This window comes from Aquarana catesbeiana, linkage group LG11 (genome assembly GCF_042186555.1).
Source record: "Aquarana catesbeiana isolate 2022-GZ linkage group LG11, ASM4218655v1, whole genome shotgun sequence".
In the NCBI taxonomy this organism is placed as follows: Eukaryota; Metazoa; Chordata; class Amphibia; order Anura; family Ranidae; genus Aquarana; species Aquarana catesbeiana.
In genome coordinates, this window is record NC_133334.1 from 247,196,974 (window position 1) to 247,217,250 (window position 20,277).

The 20,277-nt window shown below is 43.3% G+C and overlaps 1 long non-coding RNA gene across 1 annotated transcript in view; it reads left to right on the forward strand.

Annotated features, from left to right (window-relative positions):
* Positions 1-19,855, forward strand: part of LOC141111720 (uncharacterized) — a 42,094-nt gene extending 22,239 nt beyond the window's left edge. The window contains exons 2-3 of the long non-coding RNA XR_012236472.1: positions 10,396-10,482; positions 19,671-19,855. This is a non-coding gene — a long non-coding RNA (uncharacterized lncRNA). The remainder of the gene's footprint in view (positions 1-10,395; positions 10,483-19,670) is intronic.
* Positions 19,856-20,277: the final 422 nt, after the last annotated feature.

Sequence of the window (20,277 nt, forward strand, 5' to 3'; positions counted from 1 at the left end):
TTCATCAGTCGTGAATGGATCATTTAGTTTAGAGAGTTGTTGTTGGTTTATAGATGGAAGCTGTATATTATTTAGGAAGGTTTCTATCATTTCTGGGGAAGGTTGGTTGGTGGTCATTTTTAAGATTATACAGATCTTCGTAATATGTGCTAAAGGCGTTTGCTATGGAGTGTGGTTTAAGAAGTTTTTTTTTGGAGTGGGGGTGGAGAATGAAAGGGATTTTTGTTTTGTTTCTGTACCCCTTGACTCATAAGGACATTGCCTTACCTGCTTTGTTATTTGTGGTATATGATGTGGATTTAAGTATTTTGTATGATTTTTCATATTTTTCAAGAAGGTGGGATCTCAATTTGTGTCTGAGAGTGAAGAGTTTGGATTTTAAGACAGGAGATGGGTTTATTTTGTTTAGGGATTCAGTCTTGGATATGTCATCGGTCAGTTTATCTAGTTTCTGAGTCCTTTGTTTCTTAGCTCTAGCACCCATTTGAAAGAAAACACCTCGTTTTACAGCCTTGTGAGCGTTCCATACCACCAGCGGATCAGATACCGACGCTTGGTTAAGCTTGAAGAATTCTTCTAGTTGTGTTTGAATAGGTGTTGAATAGTATGGTGCATTAAGAAGGTGGTTACTTACTCTCCAAATATAGGAATTGGGTTGGGGCGTGTTGTCCTCAATAGTAATACTAATTGGAGCGTGATCTGACCAGGTGGTGGAATGGATAACAGATTTTGATATTCTCTGTAGTAGCCATTTGTCAGCTAGAAAGAGATCTATTCTCGAGTAGGTGTTGTGACACGCCGAAAGGAAGGTAAAGTCCCTCTCGTTCGCGTGACAACACCTCCACACATCATATAAATCATTAGTTGAAATAAAACTTTCTAAAGGAGAAACATGGCATTTGAGTTCTGCGGTGGAGTCCATTTTGTTGTTTGGGACTAGGTTGAAGTCGCCACATATCAGTAAATGACCTTGTTGGAATTTTCCTGCTCAACGCAGTGTCTTCCTAAAAAAGGTCATTTGACCGTGATTGGGAGCGTAAAGAGAAATTAAGGGGTTTGGGATATTGTTGATCGTGCAAGATAGAAAAATGTATCTTCCTTCCGGGTCTGTGACACATTGATGAAGCTGAAAGTTCACAGTGTCCCTAATGGCGATCAAGACTCCTCGTTGTTTTTTCGGGAAATGAGGTCTGGAATACGTGTGGGAACTGACTGTGTTGACATTTGGGGGAGGTATCAAGAGCAAAATGTGTCTCCTGTACGCAAAGCACATCGCAGTTCTGGGCAAGTGCTGTTTTCCATAAGGAGGTCCGCTTTGCTGTGTGATTTAACCCTTTCGCGTTGAGGGAAAGGATAGTTAGTCCAATGCTAGGTGGTTGTGTGGTGTGTCAGGGAGATCAAAAACTTAGTTGTTGGGCGTTGGATTGTTCCTTAGGGATCCGATTGATGCTGGAGGAGAAGGCTGTAGTTGATGTCTGTTCGTTCAGTCGAGAATAGGAGTAGATAAGTTTTCTGTGTGTACCTTAGAGTTCCAATTACCTAGGCTTGATGACCATAAAAAGGTAAAGAAAAACAAAAGAAAAGAACAAAAGGGTGTAATTAAATAACAAAACGAGTTCAAGCGCACCTTGTGGTGGACAAACAGGTTATTCAGAAACAGGTAGCTCGGGTGAGCAATTGGCCAACTTTGGGGGTAAAGTTCAGCGAGCAAGGATAAAGTCACATTTTCAGACCGGACTTTAGAAGTTGCTCAGTATAGTAGCTGGGCTGAGTAATCAGTGACGTTTGTCCTTAAATTTCCCTCGATCCATCCCAAAGGAGAAAGGGTTTGGTTTCTCAGTGGGGTCCGGTAGTTTGCTGGGGGGTTCTGGTATAATTCCCCATGTATGAAGAAGTTTCATACCACCTTCTAGAGTTGAAATGGAGTGGGGTACGCCGTTATGGGTGACCAGAATTGTGGCTGGGTGACGCCATTTGTACGTGATTTTATGGTTATTCATGGCTTTGGTGATGGTTTTCAATTGCCTCCGCATTTGGAGAGTATATTGTGATAGGTCAGCATATAGTTGGATGTCTGAGTACGGTGCTGGAAGTAGGGACATCTCCCTTGCTTTCAAGAGGATTTGTTCTTTTGCTTGGTAAAAGTGGATTCGCAGAAGTACATCTCTGGGCACATCCACTTCTAGGTGGAGGGGTTTGGGCAGTCTATGTATGCGATCTATAGTGAGCTCAATTGGGGATAGCTCAGGAAGCATACTGGAGAACATGGTGCTGGCGAAGTTTTGTAGTTCTCTAGGTTGGATGGATTCTGGAATGGCCCTTATTTTGATGTTATTGCGTCTGGAGCGTTTCTCGAGGTCCGCGAGTTTAGCTTTGATCCATGTGGATTCTTCTTTTTGTGTAGTATAAGCATCTACTAGGTAATTTACAGTGTCAGTGCATTCCTCCATTTTGTGTTCCATAAACTGTACCCTGTTATCCATGTGTTTCATTTCCAGTGAGAACTGGTTGATTAGGGATGATAAGTTAGACATGAGGGATGATTGTAAGGACAGGAGCATGTCCTTCATAGTGGTGTCCAGCACCGGTTGGCCTGTGGTGGGGAACTGTGCTATAGAGGACTGGAGTGAGGATATGGCAGAGTTATTATGCAGGCCTGTACTTACTGCATCTGAGGCCTGGTCAGGGATATCCATCCGCATCCTTGATTTTGCTGGGCTCTGTAGTGCCTGCAATGCATCAGGTGGTAGATGGGACATCATTTCAGGGAGTGGGACCTGTGAGGAGGCTTCGGGCCGGTCCCAGTAACGTAGTGATTGCCTTGCTGATCTTCCGGCGGCGCCATCTTGGGATCCTTGCTGTGGACGGCGGGGCTGGAAGGAGAAGGATTCTAGCCATCTTGGCTCCTTCACCTGGTTCCTTTTGCGGGACATTGTGGCTGTGGGGCTTGGGAGAAGTGATCGTGCCACTTGGAGCTGGATGCTGCAGTAACCCTGCCCGTTTGTCGCTGTATGTCGGTCTGTCTGACGGAGCGCCCCCCGGGGCGCCAGACACTTCTTGAATGCAAAAGAAAGTTTATTTCTCTTAACAAACTTTTTGGGGGAGAGAGGGTTAGGGCCAGGACACCCTTGGGTAGTTGCAAGATTGATTGGCAGACTCCGAGACTTCTATAGGAGGACAGCCATGCAGGGAAAGGCACCCAGCAAGACGCCACATCTGCATGTGCAGGAATGCTGTCTCCTATGGCAACAGTCTTTAACAGTTCCCAACACAAAATATATATTCTTTTACTTTCACTACAATCGCTCCTTGTAATTCTTCAGCCCACTGAGCTCCCAGTCTCTCACTAGATCAACTGATTCACTGCCACTGAATCCCTTGAGCTCCTCCAATCTTCACGGTGGTATCGGCCTCAAGCGTCACCCCCCGCTTCTCTGCTGGGTCCCTAGCTTGGCACTCAAGATACCTCTCAAGCTTCACCCCACTGGCCTGCTTGTCTGGTGAGAATACTGCTCCGGTACTTGCTTCAGTTACTCACTGTGGTCCCTGGTAATTAGGCGGATAGTCCCTTACGTATGACAGCTTCCCTTCTACCTCCAACCAAGACAGGTTCTCCGGCTGGCAGAACCATCACTTTTGGTTGGACTGCAAGTCCCAACCCTGTGCTGCTCTCTTGCTCCTGGATAGGCCCTCAGACAGCCTAGCAGCCAGATGTGCCCGAGATGGGCCCAATCTCCGGCCTAGCAGCCCGGGCAATACAACACACATCCACCCAGACAGCCGTCCAGGTGGCACAGAACACAGATCACCTGACCTCCCCCGCATATATAGGCTCTCCCAGCAGGCCAAGGGATCCAAGAAAACCCCTGCCCATTGGCTGAGATACCCCATATACCCATTACCTGATTTTGTGATGTCCTTCTCATATCTAGTACCACCAAGTACCCTGCCACCTGGTGGTAGAAGAGAAAAGTGCAACAGGGCCAAACTTAGGGAGAAATCAATAGATCTTTAACAATCAACCAGAAAAATTATTCTTGGCAAGTAAAATTGTGGGGAGCAACCCTGCCTAAACTCCAGGGTGCTACATGACCATAGTTTAATTTTCCTGCACTTTGCTTTATGACGAATATACCGAAAAAAGGACTTTGACTTTTCCGGATATGCATGCCCGATTACGGTCCCTGGCTTGAAGTTTTGAAGCCAGTAGGTCAATATAATAGCCAGGTGGCTAGAATTTACTGAAGGAAGTCAACTATGGTAGCCTCCAAATTTTTCTCAGGAAATGTTTACTTGGGCTGGGTTCACATATGTGAACCCACATCCAATTCACAAGATATGCGAGTGAGACCGGCTCTCAATGGAGCTGGTTTACACATGTCTGGGGCTGCCGTGGTCTGCATTCCAAAAGGGTCCTGTGCATGTTTGGGTCCGGTTCAGGTGTGAATTCAAGTAAAAATTAGGACCTGATTCGCACCTGAACCAGTGAACAGGAATACATCGGACACCTTGCTGGGAACCACGGCCGCACATATGTGAACCCAGTCTTAAGGTGAAGCTAAACCCTCCTTTCATTTTCAGCCAAGAAAGCTGCCATGTTAAGCCCGGTATAAACGATGAGATTATCGGACGAATGATGGTCCGTTTTTTTTTGCATGCAAATCTCAGATCGAATCTGATGAGTTTACTAAAGTCACGAAAATTCCCGTACAACAGAATAAAAATTCGGAAGTGATGTCAGGTTTTGTAATGCATTTGTATTGCGTTTTCAAATGACAGCTGTGCTGATTAAACGAAATTCATATGATCTGGCATCATACGAAAAATATTTTCGTGCATGTCCGATCAAATAATATCGGATGTACTGTCCTGATTGGCTCTCGAAAGCTCTGTGCTAACGATCCGATTATCGTATGATCGCTTTGAAAACTATATTTTTCGTACGATTTTCTGATCGTGTGTACCGGGTATTAGCCTCTGTTTGATCTGCATCTGCCATGGTGCTGCATATGTGATGTTATGACATCAGCCATTTCATGGTTTGACAGTTTGGTTAAAACACAAGCAAACGTGACAGTTAGCATTCCCGGCATGCTGGGAATGTAACTGTTTTTTTGAAACAGTTAAATTGATGGGTTTAGTTCCACTTTAACCAAGGACACAAATCTATTTTAAAGCAGAACTAAATCCACAGATTTATGGTTTCAAAAAACAGTTACATTCCCGGCATGCCAGGATTTGCACATTACCTTGTGCTCTTACCCAACTGTCAAACCATCAAATAGTGTCATAACTGATCACATGTGCAGGACCATGGCAGTTGCAGATCAAACAGTGGCTAAGATGGCAGCTTCCTTGGCTGAAAAGTATATGAGGGTTAAGTTCCACTTTCAAGGGAAGTTGTCATCAAAGAAATTCCATTTGCCATAAGACCCCTTTCACACTGAGGCATTTTTCAGGCGCTAAAGGGCTAAAAATAGCGTTTGTAAAGTGCCTGAAAAACGCTTCCCCTGCCACCCCATTGTGAAAGTATGAGTGCTTTCACACTGGGGCGCTGCGCTGGCAGGACGTTAAAAAAAGTCCTGTAAGCAGCATCTTTGGGGTGCCCATTGAAACTAATGGGCACCGCTGCCAAAGCGCCTGCAAAGAGCTTCGGCAGCGGCGCTACGCGAGCCCTATTAACTCTTTCTTTGTCCGCTAGCGGGGGTTAAAAGCACCCCGCTAGCGGCCGAAAGGCGCCACTAAAACTACAGTAAATTGTCGCTAAAACTACCGGTGCTTTACCACTAACGCGGCTGTGCTAGTAATGTGAAAGGGCTCTTATAAGGTCCTTTTGAGCCAGTGACCCAGAACAAGCATGCAGTTCAGGATTTTCAATATTACCAACCACACTTTTTTTTGGTTAGTATTGAAGCCGGGGGGGGGGGGCAGGATGACAATCAAGGAACTACCTTATAAATATAACAGAGGAAAGCATTGCTCTGATGAAATATTTTTTTAAATAATTAATAATTTGTAATTGTGATTCAAATATAAATAGAAGGTTACAAGATGGCTCAGAATTCCCTTTTCCAAATTTCCCAGCACAAGGAACCTCAGGAGAACTTTAACATTTGATAAGGCAGCACTTGGTGCTTTCTTAGTTGATTTACTAAAAGGAAGCATGCTGTTCACTTTGCAAGAAAATTTGCCCCAGATGTTAGTGAATAAGATGATGCTCTGCTGACTTTCATCATCCAACCACGTGTGTGATTGGGTATTCTTTGCAAGGTGAAACTTGGTGAAACTACCACATTCACTAAGCTCTGAGGCATATTCCCTTGGAAAGTACAACTTCCTTTGCAAAGTGAATAGCCTATTTTCCTTTAGTAAACCAACCCCTAAAGCTGCGTACACACGGTCGGACTTTCCAACGTGAAATGTTCGATGTGAGCTTGTTGTCGGAAAGTCCGACCGTGTGTATGCTCCATCGAACATTTGCTGTCGGAATTTCCGACCACAAATGTTTGAGAGCAGGTTCTCAAATTTTCCGCCAACTTCACTTGTCGGAAAGTTCACGCATGCTCGGAATCAAGCAGAAGAGCCGCACTGGCTATTGAACTTCCTTTTTCTCGGCTCGGCGTACGTCTTGTACGTCACCGCGTTCTCCCGTTGGAATTTCCGACAACATTTGTGTGACCGTGTGTATGCAAGACAAGTTTGAGCCAACATCCTTCGGAAAAAAATTGACGGTTTTGTTGTCGGAATGTCCGATCGTGTGTACGCAGCGTAAGTGTCTAATGACTAGGACTTAACAAGGGGGCTGTGCCTTCTGTTCATTGCTGTCCTCAGGTTTCAAATTGACGGATTACAGATACATTTAAGCAAGCAAATTTTACTATCACTGCACAATCAATTGTACCAAGGATATGACTCACATAATTTAAACCCTGGTGGCATAATACCTACTCAATATTCAAGGGCTTGCTAGGTTACACTGTGTAATATCTTCAAAATGCAAAGTGTTAAAGGAAACCTGCCATGAGAAAGCTAAGCAAGCTGCTACAGTTACCGCCTTCTGTCATGCTGATCTACTGGCTTCAATATTTTTTAGAGTCACTAACTAGCATGTAGTCAGTGACATTAGGATTCCAGATCTGAATTACTTGTTTCAGGTCAGTGCTGGTATTATGCGATAGCATAACCACTTAGCTTTAGCGACGCAGCTAAAGACAGATGAATCTGACATTTAGCCCTTAGCAAATATGCCTGCTCATCCTTAGTGTGTGCTCTAAATTACTTTGGCGTTCAATAATGACTTTCAGAATCATTACTGAATACCAGTTCTCACAAAGTCTTGCAAAAAAAAAAAAAAAAAATAGCAAACAAAGCAAACAATTAGTTAAATAAAAAAAGCACTTCATTTTGCAATACGATTTGTTGTACTGGATAAATCTATTGGACCCACTGGCTTGGATGTTGGTGTCTTGTACTATTTATATTCTGTTCTGCACTGATTCCGTCTTCAACAACTCAAGAAAGATGTCCAAAGCATCAACTGGCCTACATTGGTTGCTTCAGTCTCTCTTGGATTGTTATTTCTTACCTTGCATTCTCCATGATTAAAAAACCCAATGGAAGAGTTGGAGCCCCTCCCAATGGCCATATACTCTGGCCACTTTATTAGGTACACCTTGCTAGTACCGGGTTGGACCACCTTTTGCCTTCAGAACTGCATTAATTATTTGTGGTATAAATTTAACAAGGTGTTGGAAACATTGCTCAGAGATTTTGGTCCATATTGACATAATAGCATCACGCAGTTGCTGCAGATTTTTGGCTGCACATCCAGGGTGCGAATCTCCAGTTCCACCACATCCAAAAGGTGCTCTATTGGATTGAGATCTGGTGACTGTGGAGGACATTGGAGTACAGTGACCTCGTTGTCATGTTCAAGAAACCAGTGGTGAGATGATTTGAGCTTTGTGAGATGGTGCATTATCCTGCTGGAAGGAGCCATCAGAAGATGGGTACACTGTAGTCGTAAGGGGATGGACTTGGTCAGCAACAATACTCAGGTAGGCCATGGCATTTAAATGATGCCCAATTGGTACTAAGGGGCCCAAAGTGTGGCAAGCAAATATCCCCCACACCATTCCACCACCAGCCTGAACCTTTGATACAAGGCAGGATGGATCCATGTTTTTATGTTGTTTAAGCCAAATTCTGACCCTACCATCTGAATGTCACAGCTGAAATCAAGACACGTCAGACCAGGCAACGGTTTCCAATCTTCTATTGTCCATTTTGGTTAGCCTGTGCAAATTTTGAGCCTCAGTTTCCTGTTCTTAACTGATGGGTGTGGCACTCGGTGTTGTCTTCTGCGGCTGTAGACCATCTGCTCCAAGGTTCCATGTGTTGTGCGTTCAGAGATGGTATTCTGCATACCTTGGTTGTAACAAGTAGTTATTTGAATTACTGTTGCCTTTCTATCATCTCAAACCAGTCTGCCCATTCTGCCTTTAACAAGGCATTTTGCTCCACACAACTGCCGCTCACTGGATATTTTCTCTTTTTCGGACCATTCTCTGTAAATCTTAGAGCTGGTTGTGCATGAAAAGAAAAGTAGATCAGCAGTTTCTGAAATACTCAGACCAGCCCATCTGCCACCAACAACCATGCCACGTTCAAAGTCACTTAAATCCCCTTTCTTCCCCATTCTGATGCTCGATTTGAACTTCTGCAAATCGTCTTTACCATGTTTATGCCTAAATGCATTGAGTTGCTGCCATGTGATTGGCTGATTAGCAATTTCTGTTACCAAGCAATTGAACAGGTATAACCAATAAAGTGGTTGGTGAGTGTACGTTTTAAAAACATGGATACTTTAAAATTATAATATAAGAAGCTATAAGAACCCCTGTCCTGCCCAGACCTAACCACTTCCATCTACATCAACACGCTGTCATCCTCCCTAGACGACACCAGAAGTCTTAAGAGATGCAGCCGTGCTCTTGAGCGAGCATGTCGTAAATCTAAATCCTTGCAAGACTTTACCCTCTACAAATCAGCCTTTCTCAAATACAACTCCTGCCTCCACACTGCTAAACAAACCTACTATAACACTCTCATCAAAACTCTCTCATCCAAACCTTGTCAACTCTTTTCTACCCTTAATTCCTTACTTGACCCCCCCACTGCCCTCACCCACCAACTTGCTTACCGCTCAACAGATTGCCAACCATTTCAAAAGCAAAATCGACACAATTCGCAAGGAGATATCCAGCATTCAACTTCCTCCTCTACCCAACACATCAGGTCCAACACTACACTCAATACTCTCCTCCTTCTGCCCAGTTACCACCAATGAAATTGATAAACTCCTTTCCATTGCCCACCTCACCATCTGTCCCCTGCACCTTGGCCCCTCACAATTACTGCTTCCCACTCTATCCTATCCTTTCCTCCAGCACCTTTCCTTTCCTGCTCAAACATGCACTGGTTACCCCCATACTTAAAAAACCCTCACTAGATCTCACTAGATCTCACCTGTTTGAATAACTTAAGACCCATCTCCCTGCTCCCATTTGCCTCCAAGCTCATCGAACGCCTTGTCCATGACCGAATGAGTCAACCTTCTCGACCCCCTACAGTCCGGCTTCCATCCACAACATTCCACTGAAACTGCCCTACTAAAACTCACCAATGATCTACTAACTGCTAAAACCAATGGTCATTACTCCATACTCATACTCTTAGACCTCTCTGCTGCCTTCGACACAGTTGACCACCTGCCAGTGATGCTAAACTTGGTGTTGGAATCTAGGCATCAAAAAATTGTTTGCAAAAAGCTTAAAGTGGTAGTAAAGCCACATTTTCAACTTGTACCTATAGTGAGCCTATAATAACTTGTACAGGTGAGCCTATAATAAGGCTTACCTGTAAGTACAGTGCATATCTCTTAAATTTGCACAGTTTAGGAGATATTCACATTGCATGCAGCCGGTGACGTCACTGGCTCATGCTCTCTGAAGGTCCGGCATAGTGTCTATCCGCCATAGCCAAGGGTTCCTGCGTGCATGCACTGGAGTGACATCATCGCGGCTCTGGCCACTCATGCCACTTCACGCATGCTCTGAAACGCGTTGTGGTTCTCTTCACTCTGGTGACGTCACACGCCCTCGTCTTGGATTACGGGACTTACATCCAGCGCAGCGGTCTGCTTTCTCCTGCGGGGGATCGAGGCCATCTCTTCTGCTCATCCACGCCATGGACGCCGGGACCAATCCTGGAGCCGTTCTCCGTTTGTAGCCGGTTTTCTCCTTACTAAGCTGTAAGTGTGGATAACCTGTTGTTGTCAGAAATAAATACCTGCACTCAGAGGCGCTTTTCTCTCTTTTTTTCTTACTCATGTAGCCAGAGGCCCCAAACCGGAAGGAAGACCGGGGGAATATGGAAGCCCTGTCAGCGGTGACACCGCCACTGGATGGGCTTCGTTTTAAGGTAAGTCTCACATAATGTGATAGTATGTGATGCATACCAGCATTTTATGCATTTGTCTTATAGGGGAAAGTTTTTAGTTTTTTTTCTGCAGAGGTTTACTACGGCTTTATTTATGTATTCATAAGTAGAAAGCTGCATTAAGGAGAATTTTGGATATCCGCCTTGGAGTTTAGTTTTAAAATGCATACAATCCTGTTTTTATTTTTAATTAAGAAATATGAAAAGCTGTAGTGCAATAGTTTTCAATTCAAACAGCAGGTGGGGCTCTAGCCTCCTTTTCACATCATTAGCATGATTACTTTTCAGCTGTGTTGGAAGAAGCCTGTTCTTTATCTTATCAGGGTCATTAGGGTAGTAACTATTCACTTATTAAATGGTATAATCTGAAGTTTAATTTTGACAAAGGGAGCTGCAAAGCAAGCTGTTCTGTTGTACTGTCTATTTAGATGACCCATGGAACTTTTTTGTATATTAGATGTCTGTTAGTAAAACCAAGGTTGTATAATAAAATACAATTGACCCACACCATTAAAGATTCCTTTTAAAATTTTCTTGATGTTTCCAACCTAAAAAGTGTTGCAGAACTCAGTTACTTAACCCTCCATCTACCTGAGCATATAGGCTGGTTCCCATTATAATAACACTTTAGTTCTCAGTTCCCCACTCTCCACTGCCTAAAATATTACATTTAGATTAAACTGAAACACTTAGTGCTTATAGCGGACCTTCAGTTATTTTTTCTTATTTCCACCCTTTAAATCTTCTGCCCTTGTTTTAACTTTGGATAGAAAAAAAAAGATGTTTCCGCCAGTAAATACCTTATACAGCTCACTTCCTATTTCTTGTCTGGTTATTAGCCTAGGCTTTTTACATCATGCACAGCTCTCGCTCTCACTCTCGTGAGAGTTTGCCAGGAAGGGAGGGGTGATGAGTCATAAGAGGGCCAATGAAAGCTGCAGGGCTGCAGAGCTGGAGGTGTGCCTCTGTGTGTCATCCAGGAAGTGAACAGGCAGCAGCTTCAACTGCCCACGGTTAAAATGGATGCAATTAGACTTAGTGGAGGGAGATTTCTGCAGCATATTTGGCAAGTATAGCATCACAGTATACAGTATCTCACAAAAGTGAGTACACCCCTCATATTTTTGTAAATATTTTATTATATCTTTTCATGTGACAACACTGAAGAAATGATACTTTGCTACAATGTAAAGTAGTGAGTGTACAGCTTGTATAACAGTGTAAAATTTGCTGCCCCTCAAAATAACTCAACACACAGCCATTAATGTCTAAACCGCTGGCAACAAAAGTAAGTACACCCCTAAGTGAAAATGTCCAAATTGGGCCCAATTAGCTATTTTCCCTCCCCAATGTCATGTGACTCGTTAGTGTTACAAGGTCTCATGTGTTAATGGGGAGCAGGTGTGTTAAATTTGGTGTTATCACTCTCACTCTCTCATATTGGTCACTGGAAGTTCAACATGGCACCTCATGGCAAAGAACTCTCTGAGGATCTGAAAAAAAGAATTACTGCTCTACATAAAGATGGCCTAGGCTATAAGAAGATTGCCAAGACCCCGAAACTGACCTGCAGCACGATTTCCAAGACTATACAGCGGTTTAACAGCACAGGTTCCACTCAGAACAGGCCTCGCCATGGTCGACCAAAGAAGTTGAGTGCACGTGCTCAGCGTCATATCCAGAGGTTGTCTTTGGGAAATAGATGTATGAGTGCTGCCAGCATTGCTGTAAGGGTTGTAGGGGTGGGGGGGTCAGCCTGTCAGTGCTCAGACCATACGCCGCACCCTGCATCAAATTGGTCTGCATGGCTGTCATCCCAGAAGGAAGCCTCTTCTAAAGATGATGCACAAGAAAGCCCGCAAACAGTTTGCTGACGACAAGCAGACTAAGGACATGGATTCCCAGAACCATGTCCTGTGGTCTGATGAGACCAAACTTATTTGGTTCATATGGTGTCAAGCGTGTGTGGTGGCAACCAGGTGAGGAGTACAAAAACAAGTGTGTCTTGCCTACAGTCAAGCATGGTGGTGGGAGTGTCATGGTCTGGGGCTGCATGAGTGCTACCGCCACTGGGGGGCTACAATTCATTGAGGAAATCATTAATGCCTGCATGCATACCTCCCAACATTTTGAGATGGGAATGAGGGACACCTACTAGCAAACGTATGTAGGCATAGAACACGCCCCCCTGCCACACCCCTTTAAAGGAGAATTAACCAAAAAAAAGTTATCTCAATTCACAAGAGCTTTTTTTTTCTTTATATTGGCTTTAAAAATTTACAGATACAGCAATTTAGAATTTGGATGAAAGGTTTAGCACTGGGAAACACTTTTTGAAAGATAATAAGTGCATTTTATATACAATTATATGAATCAGACCAAAATGAGGGACACATGAGGGGGGGGAGGGACATTGCTCCAAATCAGGGACAGTCCCTCGAAATCAGGGACAGTTGGGAGCTATGCTACATGTACATCTGTGATATACTGAAGTAGAGCATGATCCCCTCCCTTCAGAGACTGGGCCACAGGGCAGTATTCCAACATGATAACGACCCCAAACACACCTCCAAGATGACCACTGCCTTGCTAAAAAAGCTGAGGGTAAAGGTGATGGACTGGCCAAGCATGTCTCCAGACCTAAACCCTATTGAGCATCTGTGGGACATCCTCAAATAGAAGGTGGAGGAGCGCAAGGTCTCTAACATCCACCAGCTCTGCGATGTCCTCATGGAGGAGTAGAAGAGGACTCCAGTGGCAACCTGTGAAGCTCTGGTGAACTCCATGCCCAAGAGGGTTAAGGCAGTGCTGGAAAATAATGGTGGCCACACAAAATATTGTCACTTTGGTCCAAATTTGGACATTTTCTCTTAGGGGTGTACTCACTTTTCTTAGACATTAATGGCTGTGTGTTGAGTTATTTTGAGGGGACAGCAAATTTACACTGTTATACAAGCTGTACACTCACTACTTTACATTGTAGCAAAGTGTCATTTCTTCAGTGTTGTCACATGAAAAGATATAATAAAATATTTACAAAAATGTGAGGGGTGTACTCACTTTTGTGAAATACTGTATATAAAATAATATGCAACGTGGTTGAAGGGAAGCTTCAGAATGGCAGAGATGTTTTTATTACAAATTATGTGAGCAGACTGCAGTTCCTCTTTAATTTGACCCTAACACTAAAAGTGATTGTAAATGATCACCTTGTAAAACAACCCATTCAGTTTAAAATAGAAATGAAGGGCAAAACATTTGTGTATAAATATATAAAAAAAAAAAAAAAAAAAACTTTATAAAGGACTTTTTTCCTTTTTTATATCACATTCCCTCAGCTGCATAAGAGCTAGGGGGAGGAGAAACAGTAGCACACTGAGCTTGCCAGTGTCAGGATGAGTCTGATCATTGGAGGAGAGCACACTGAGTTCCCAGCATAGCTAGAGAACTGACCACGATGTGCTCTCCTGCTTAGTGTGGTCAGTTTTTTTTAATAGGAAAGTAAGGGGGCTGGCGGGAACACCAGGGATTTCACATAAAGGAAGTAATACAAAGAGAACAGGATACTTTCTCATACAAGTACATGGTACAGCAGGTACATATCATGTATATGAAGTGTTGGGGTAACAAACACTTTAACCCTCACCTTACAGTATATTGAAACCAAGTCTCTAAAATCTCATTTAGATTTTATATATAACGTTTAACATGTTAATTCCATTTCAAATGTGGTCCTCAATATTTTTAAATCAGTAGCTTTCATTTAAAGAGTACCTGTTGATTCTGCCATGAAGGCCCTTGTTAGGGCATTTCCTGCTATGAACCGAAAACGTGTGGACAAGAAGTAACTAAAAGACACTGGAGGAAATCAGCAGCACTGAAATGCGAAAAAGTATACATAAAAAATATTATATGAAAAAAAAAACACTGCAATTATTTATGATATACAATGCTTTAGCAAAAAGTAAATACCATCCACTTAGATTTGGCATCTACTGAATGACATTTACATCTATATCTACTGTATCTACATCTACTGACCCCTTAAGTGAGCCCCTTATTTCCCTTCAACATTTAACCCCCTAAAAGCATAACCTTGACATTAATCGTTAAACCAGACCCTCTAACCCCTAAAGTAGCTCCTGTGCTTAAAGTGGTTGTAAACTCTTAAATATACCCAGTAAGGTGACTGGCCTCAGGTGTTATACAGAGATGAAAAAAATCATTCTGCATAGGTTGTACCTGTTTATCTGCGGTCTTCTCCTCTCTACATCTGTTCAAAGTCCAGAATATGTAAAGCTTGTCTGAGCTGTCAGAAAACAGGGGCTAAGGGGTGAAATTGCACACTACAGTGAGGGGAGCTGTGAGAGCTGATTGGAGGGAAGGGACACACCCCCCTTCATACAGCACACCGAAATAGAGCTGAAGCTGTAAATTACAGACTGTGTGCTGGAGCTCCCTCCCCTGTCACCTTTTAGCTCTTGGTGTCAGGAAAATTTGTCAGAAGTGATAGCAGAGGAATGAGGCAGCAGACAGAAATTACACTTAGTGCTCCTAATAGAGACAAGTACACACTATAGACATGGGCGTCCACAGGTAGGGGCATGGGGGGCCAAGTGCCCCCCCCCTCGGAATCAGGGATCGGATCTTAAATTCAGCACAGTTGCGCCGCTATTGGGGTGCGGGCAGCCCGCACCCGGGTGCCACCCACCAGTGGGGTGACACCATTAAAGTGCTGTCAAGCCCTATCATCAGTGTAGTGTGACTTCAGGCTCTTTTTCCTGCTCAGTCCAGCAGAGAACTCGCCAGGGCTGTGACAGGAGAAAGGCGAGCTGAGGGCTATCAGAGGTTTCCCCCGCTCGCCGCCCCTTTCTAGAGACGGCGGCTCTCACCAGGTTCCCCGCCCAGCTTCCTGCCCACTCCATTCCTTTCCTATTGGCCATAACTGAGGGCCAATCAAAGGAGACTAGGAGAGGAGAGCATCATGGGACATGTAGTCCCAAAGATTGGCGGCCCCATTTTCCACAGGGATGAGGCTACAGCTTGATCAATAGAGAGATTGAAAGACTGCAGCCTGGAAAAAAGCTGAGGGAGTGAGTGCTACAGGACAAAGAATGAGGAGTGTGTGGGCGGAAGCCAGAGAGAGAGCCATGCTTCCCAGCGCCACCAGAGGGAGAGCCACGCTTCTCAGCGCCACCAGAGAGAGAGCCACGCTTCCCAGCACCACCAGAGGGAGAGCCACACTTCCCAGCGCCACCAGAGAGAGCCACGCTGCCCAGAGCCACCAGAGAGCCACGCTGTCTAGCACCACCAGAGAGAGAGCCACGCTGCCCAGCACCACGAGAGAGCCACGCTGTCCAGCACCACCAGAGAGAGAGCCACGCTGCCCAGCGCCACCAGAGAGCCACGCTGTCCAGCACCACCAGAGAGAGAGCCACGCTGCCCAGCGCCACCAGAGAGCCACGCTGTCCAGCACCACCAGAGAGAGAAAGACTGAGCCACTACCAGGGTACAGATGTGCTACACTATTGACCAGAGTCGCCCCCGGGGAAACCAGAGTGATCAATTGTCCAGCCGGAGGAATCACTGCTGTAGTTTCGCTGGGTCTGCTAAGAGGGCCTGTTGGCCATTATCCATTACTCATCCTAGGGACTGTACTACGTCTTCAGTCTCTAACCATGATAATGTGATAATGACATTGTGCATGGGTGACTCTAAAATGATGCCCCCCCCCCCCCCCCGAAAAAAGTTCTGCGGACACCCATGACTATAGAGGAATATGCTTTGTTCATATGTCATGTCTGAGGTTAACAACCACTTTTAGGGCTCATGTACACAGGGCAATTGAAAACCTTTTCTGAACGCTGGAAACTGACAGCTTGAAACCGATGGTGAAAAACGTCCTTTTTACAGCTTTTACATACAAAGTTTATGTGATTTCAGCAGCAATTATGAGCATTTGAGGTTAGCAGCCTTTTTTAAAGATAACCTCAGGAGACCCTCCGAAATGCCCATAATGCATGAAAAACAAGTAAATTGTTACTAGAGAAGAGAGAGCAGTGTGCTTGTAGATAGCTGTCTTATTTTTTGTGTTTTCACTACGGATCCCATCCAAGTGTGCGGAAATGCTCCTGATGTTGCTGTTGCTGAGGCTCCGAAGACGTAGAAAACTGTGTGAGAGGACCAGAGTTCATCACTACTGGACTCATCCATTGATGCAGCAACAGCATTTGGTGAAATTTGTGCTTTTTCAACATTTTTAGATGTTAAAAACTCAGAATTGTTTCCCCTTTAAAAAACGCTTATAAACGCAAACGTGCATAACGTGGTTTATCACGGTCACAAGCATTTGAAATGCCGGTAAACTACGGACCTGAAGGCGATTTTTCTGCTTTCAGAAAAATGCCTGTAACCTCAACTGCCTCTAAACTACTATAAACAACTGAGTGTGCATGTACACATAGGATAACAAAGAGGAGAGTTCAACCGTTCAATGCCCAACTGCTCCCAAACTTCAGTTTATACATGTAATATACATAGGGTTGCCACCTGCCCGGGATTCACCCGGACAGTCCGGGGGTTTTGAATCACGTGTCTTGGTTTCAGTCCACCTGAAACTAGGGTTGCCACCTCATCCCTTTAAACCCAGGCACATATTAAACGCTGATTAAATTACCGATCAGCCGCCGTCGTTATACTGCGGCAGGTCGGCACGATCCGCGGATCGCTGTAGCTATACTTCAGTTTGCGGGATCGGGATAGCAGGTGCGCGCTCGCTGCACTGCTGGGGATGCCGATGCTCATGGGCGACGATGACCCCCGGCCATGAGCGATCGCGGGCACGGGAGGCAGAACAGGGACGTGTGTGTGTAAACACACAAATCCCTGCTCTGTTTTGTGAGGAGTGACAGATCGTGTGTTCCTAATAGCTAGGAATCACGATCTATCACTTCCTCTAGGTCAGTCCCCTCCCCCCTACAGTTAGAAACACACACATAGGGAACACAGTTAACCCCTTGATCGCCCACTAGTATTAACCCCTTCCCTGCCAGTGACATTTTTACAGTAATCAGTGCATTTTTATAGCGCTGATCGCTGTATAAATGCCAATGGTTCCAAAAATGTGTCAAAAGTGCCCGATGTGTCTGCCATAATATCGCAGTCCCGATAAAAATCGCAGATCGCCACCATTACTAGTAAAAAAAATTAAAAAATAAAATAAAAATGCTATAAATCTATTTTGTAGACACTATAACTTTTGCGCAAACCAATCAATATACACTTATATCGATTTTTTACCAAAAATATGTAGAAGAATACATATCGGCCTAAACTGAGAAAAAATTTGCTTTTTTTAAAAAAATTGGGGATACTTATTATAGCAAAAAGTACAAAATATTGTGTTTTTTTTAAAATTGACGCTCTTTTTTTGTTTATAGCGCAAAAAATACAAAACGTAGAGGCGATCAAATACCACCAGAAGAAAGCTCTATTTGTGGGAAAAAAAGGACGTCAATTTTGTTTGGGTGCAGCGTCGCACGACCGCGCGATTGTCAGTTAAAGTGAAGCAGTGCCGAATCGCAAAAAATGGCCCGGTCATTCAGCAGCCAAATTTTCCGGGGCTGAAGTGGTTAATTACACAGGTTCTGTGGCTGATTAAGGTGTTAATTAAACTCACATGGTGCCTTATCTGCATTAAATTAGTCTCAGAACCTGTGTAATTAATATGTGTTCAGGTTTAAAGGGATGAGGTGGCAACCCTACCTGAAACCCGGACACATTATTCAGACAGGAATGTGGTTCAGAACAGGGCCCGACATTAGGATAAGGGGGCATTATATGTGTCATATTACCATTCTCTATGGAGTGCCCAAAGGTGTCCCAGGTCTTTTAAAATCCTATAGTGTATATTAAAAAAATAAATTGCTTTGCGCCGCTGAAGTGTTTGGGTTTGGCTCGAAGAAAAAGTGACAACCCTAATGCTGCGTACACACGACCGGTTTTGCCGGCTGAATAAACTCCGAAGGTTTCTCCGACGGAACTCCGACGGAATTCCATTCAAGCGTTCTTGCCTACACACAGTCAAACCAAAGTCCGACCAAAGTCCGACCGTCCAGAACGCGGTGACTACAGCACGTACGACGGGACTAGAAAAAGGAAGTTCAATAGCCAGTAGCTTCCGTCTCGTACTCACATGCGTCGTTTTTGGTCTGTCGGAACAGCATACAGACGAGCGGTTTTCCCGATAGGAATGGGTTCCGTCGGAAATATTTAGAACATGTTCTATTTCTAGGTCCATCAGAATTTTTTAAAAAAAAAGTCCGATGAGGCACACACGTGATCGGAATAGACGATGAAAAGCTCCTGTCGGACTTTTTTCTGTCGTATTCCGCTTGTGTGTACGCGGCATAAATGTACATGAGTAACCTTTTTAGGTATCTCACTTACCTTATCCTTTGCCAGGAGAAACTGCATCCATTCTTCAGAAGAGCTGCATTAAAAGATACCAGTACGAGTTTCCATTGCTGAAAACTACTGATCCATATTTGATATTGGAATTATTATGTCTCCAACCATGTTGTATGAATATTGGGCACAGTAGAAGCAGCCTGTGTTAGCAGACATGTCTTCTTTCACACACCTTTATTCGATGTATTTGTGCTAGACAGAAGAATCCAACGGCCACTGGGTGCCACTGTAACATTTCAGATCACATCCACGAAGAACAGGATTGTTATTTCTGTATTTCTACAGAATAAAAGAGAATTATACCTGATCCCTGTACATTGTTGTGCTTCCATTCTCTATAAAAAAAATAAAATATATAAATATATATATATATATATATATATATATATATATATATATATATATATATATATATATATATATATATATATATAAAGACACATGCTGTTTTACTAACTATCTGCCCTGGATCATGAAAAAAACTAGACTCCAAACCATAATGAAAATGGATCATTTCTGCCATTTGCCTCTCATTATAATATGTCAGAATGATGGATTAATTTGGGGGCATGTTATGTCCTTAGTATAATCCATTCTTTCTTCTCTTTTTTTTATTTAAAAGAATAATGAAACAGAATGTTAGTTTCTATTATACTTGCTTGAACCAGACTCTGATTTTATTCTTTTTTTTTCTTTTTCAGAAACTTTCTTATTGGGGTTATCAAAACAGTGACCTGAAATGGATATTAAACCATGCTGCTGGAGTGGAAAACAAAATCATTTACATAGTAAAAGACCATACATTGTTGAAAATCCGTGCAACAATTAATATGCAGGCAGCAAACAATAAGTGCCCTCTTTAGGCAGACAGTCAAGATTGTTTAATAGCAGTGTTTTTTTTTGTCAGTTAAAATAAATCTCAATATTTTAAGGGAAATGTATAGTAGTTTTCGTATATATTTTATTTATTTATTCAAATCTATATATTTTATTTATTTATTATGATCTATATATTTTATTTATTCATTTATGATCTATATATTGTATTTATTTATTTGTTATGGTCAGTGCTAAAAATAAAATGTTTACATTTTTACAGCCTGGTAAGTATTAAATATTGAATATGAATATTTTAAATTTTGAACCAGCAAGCAGATCTCTCGGCACCTTTTCACTTATTATTTGTTTATTTTTCCATGTTTACCTGCTTTGGTGTAAAAAAGCCTGCTGTTTACAGACATCAATAGCGCAAACTGAAATTCCTATACACAGCTGAATCAGTGAAATGATTCCTTCCCATCTCTTCGG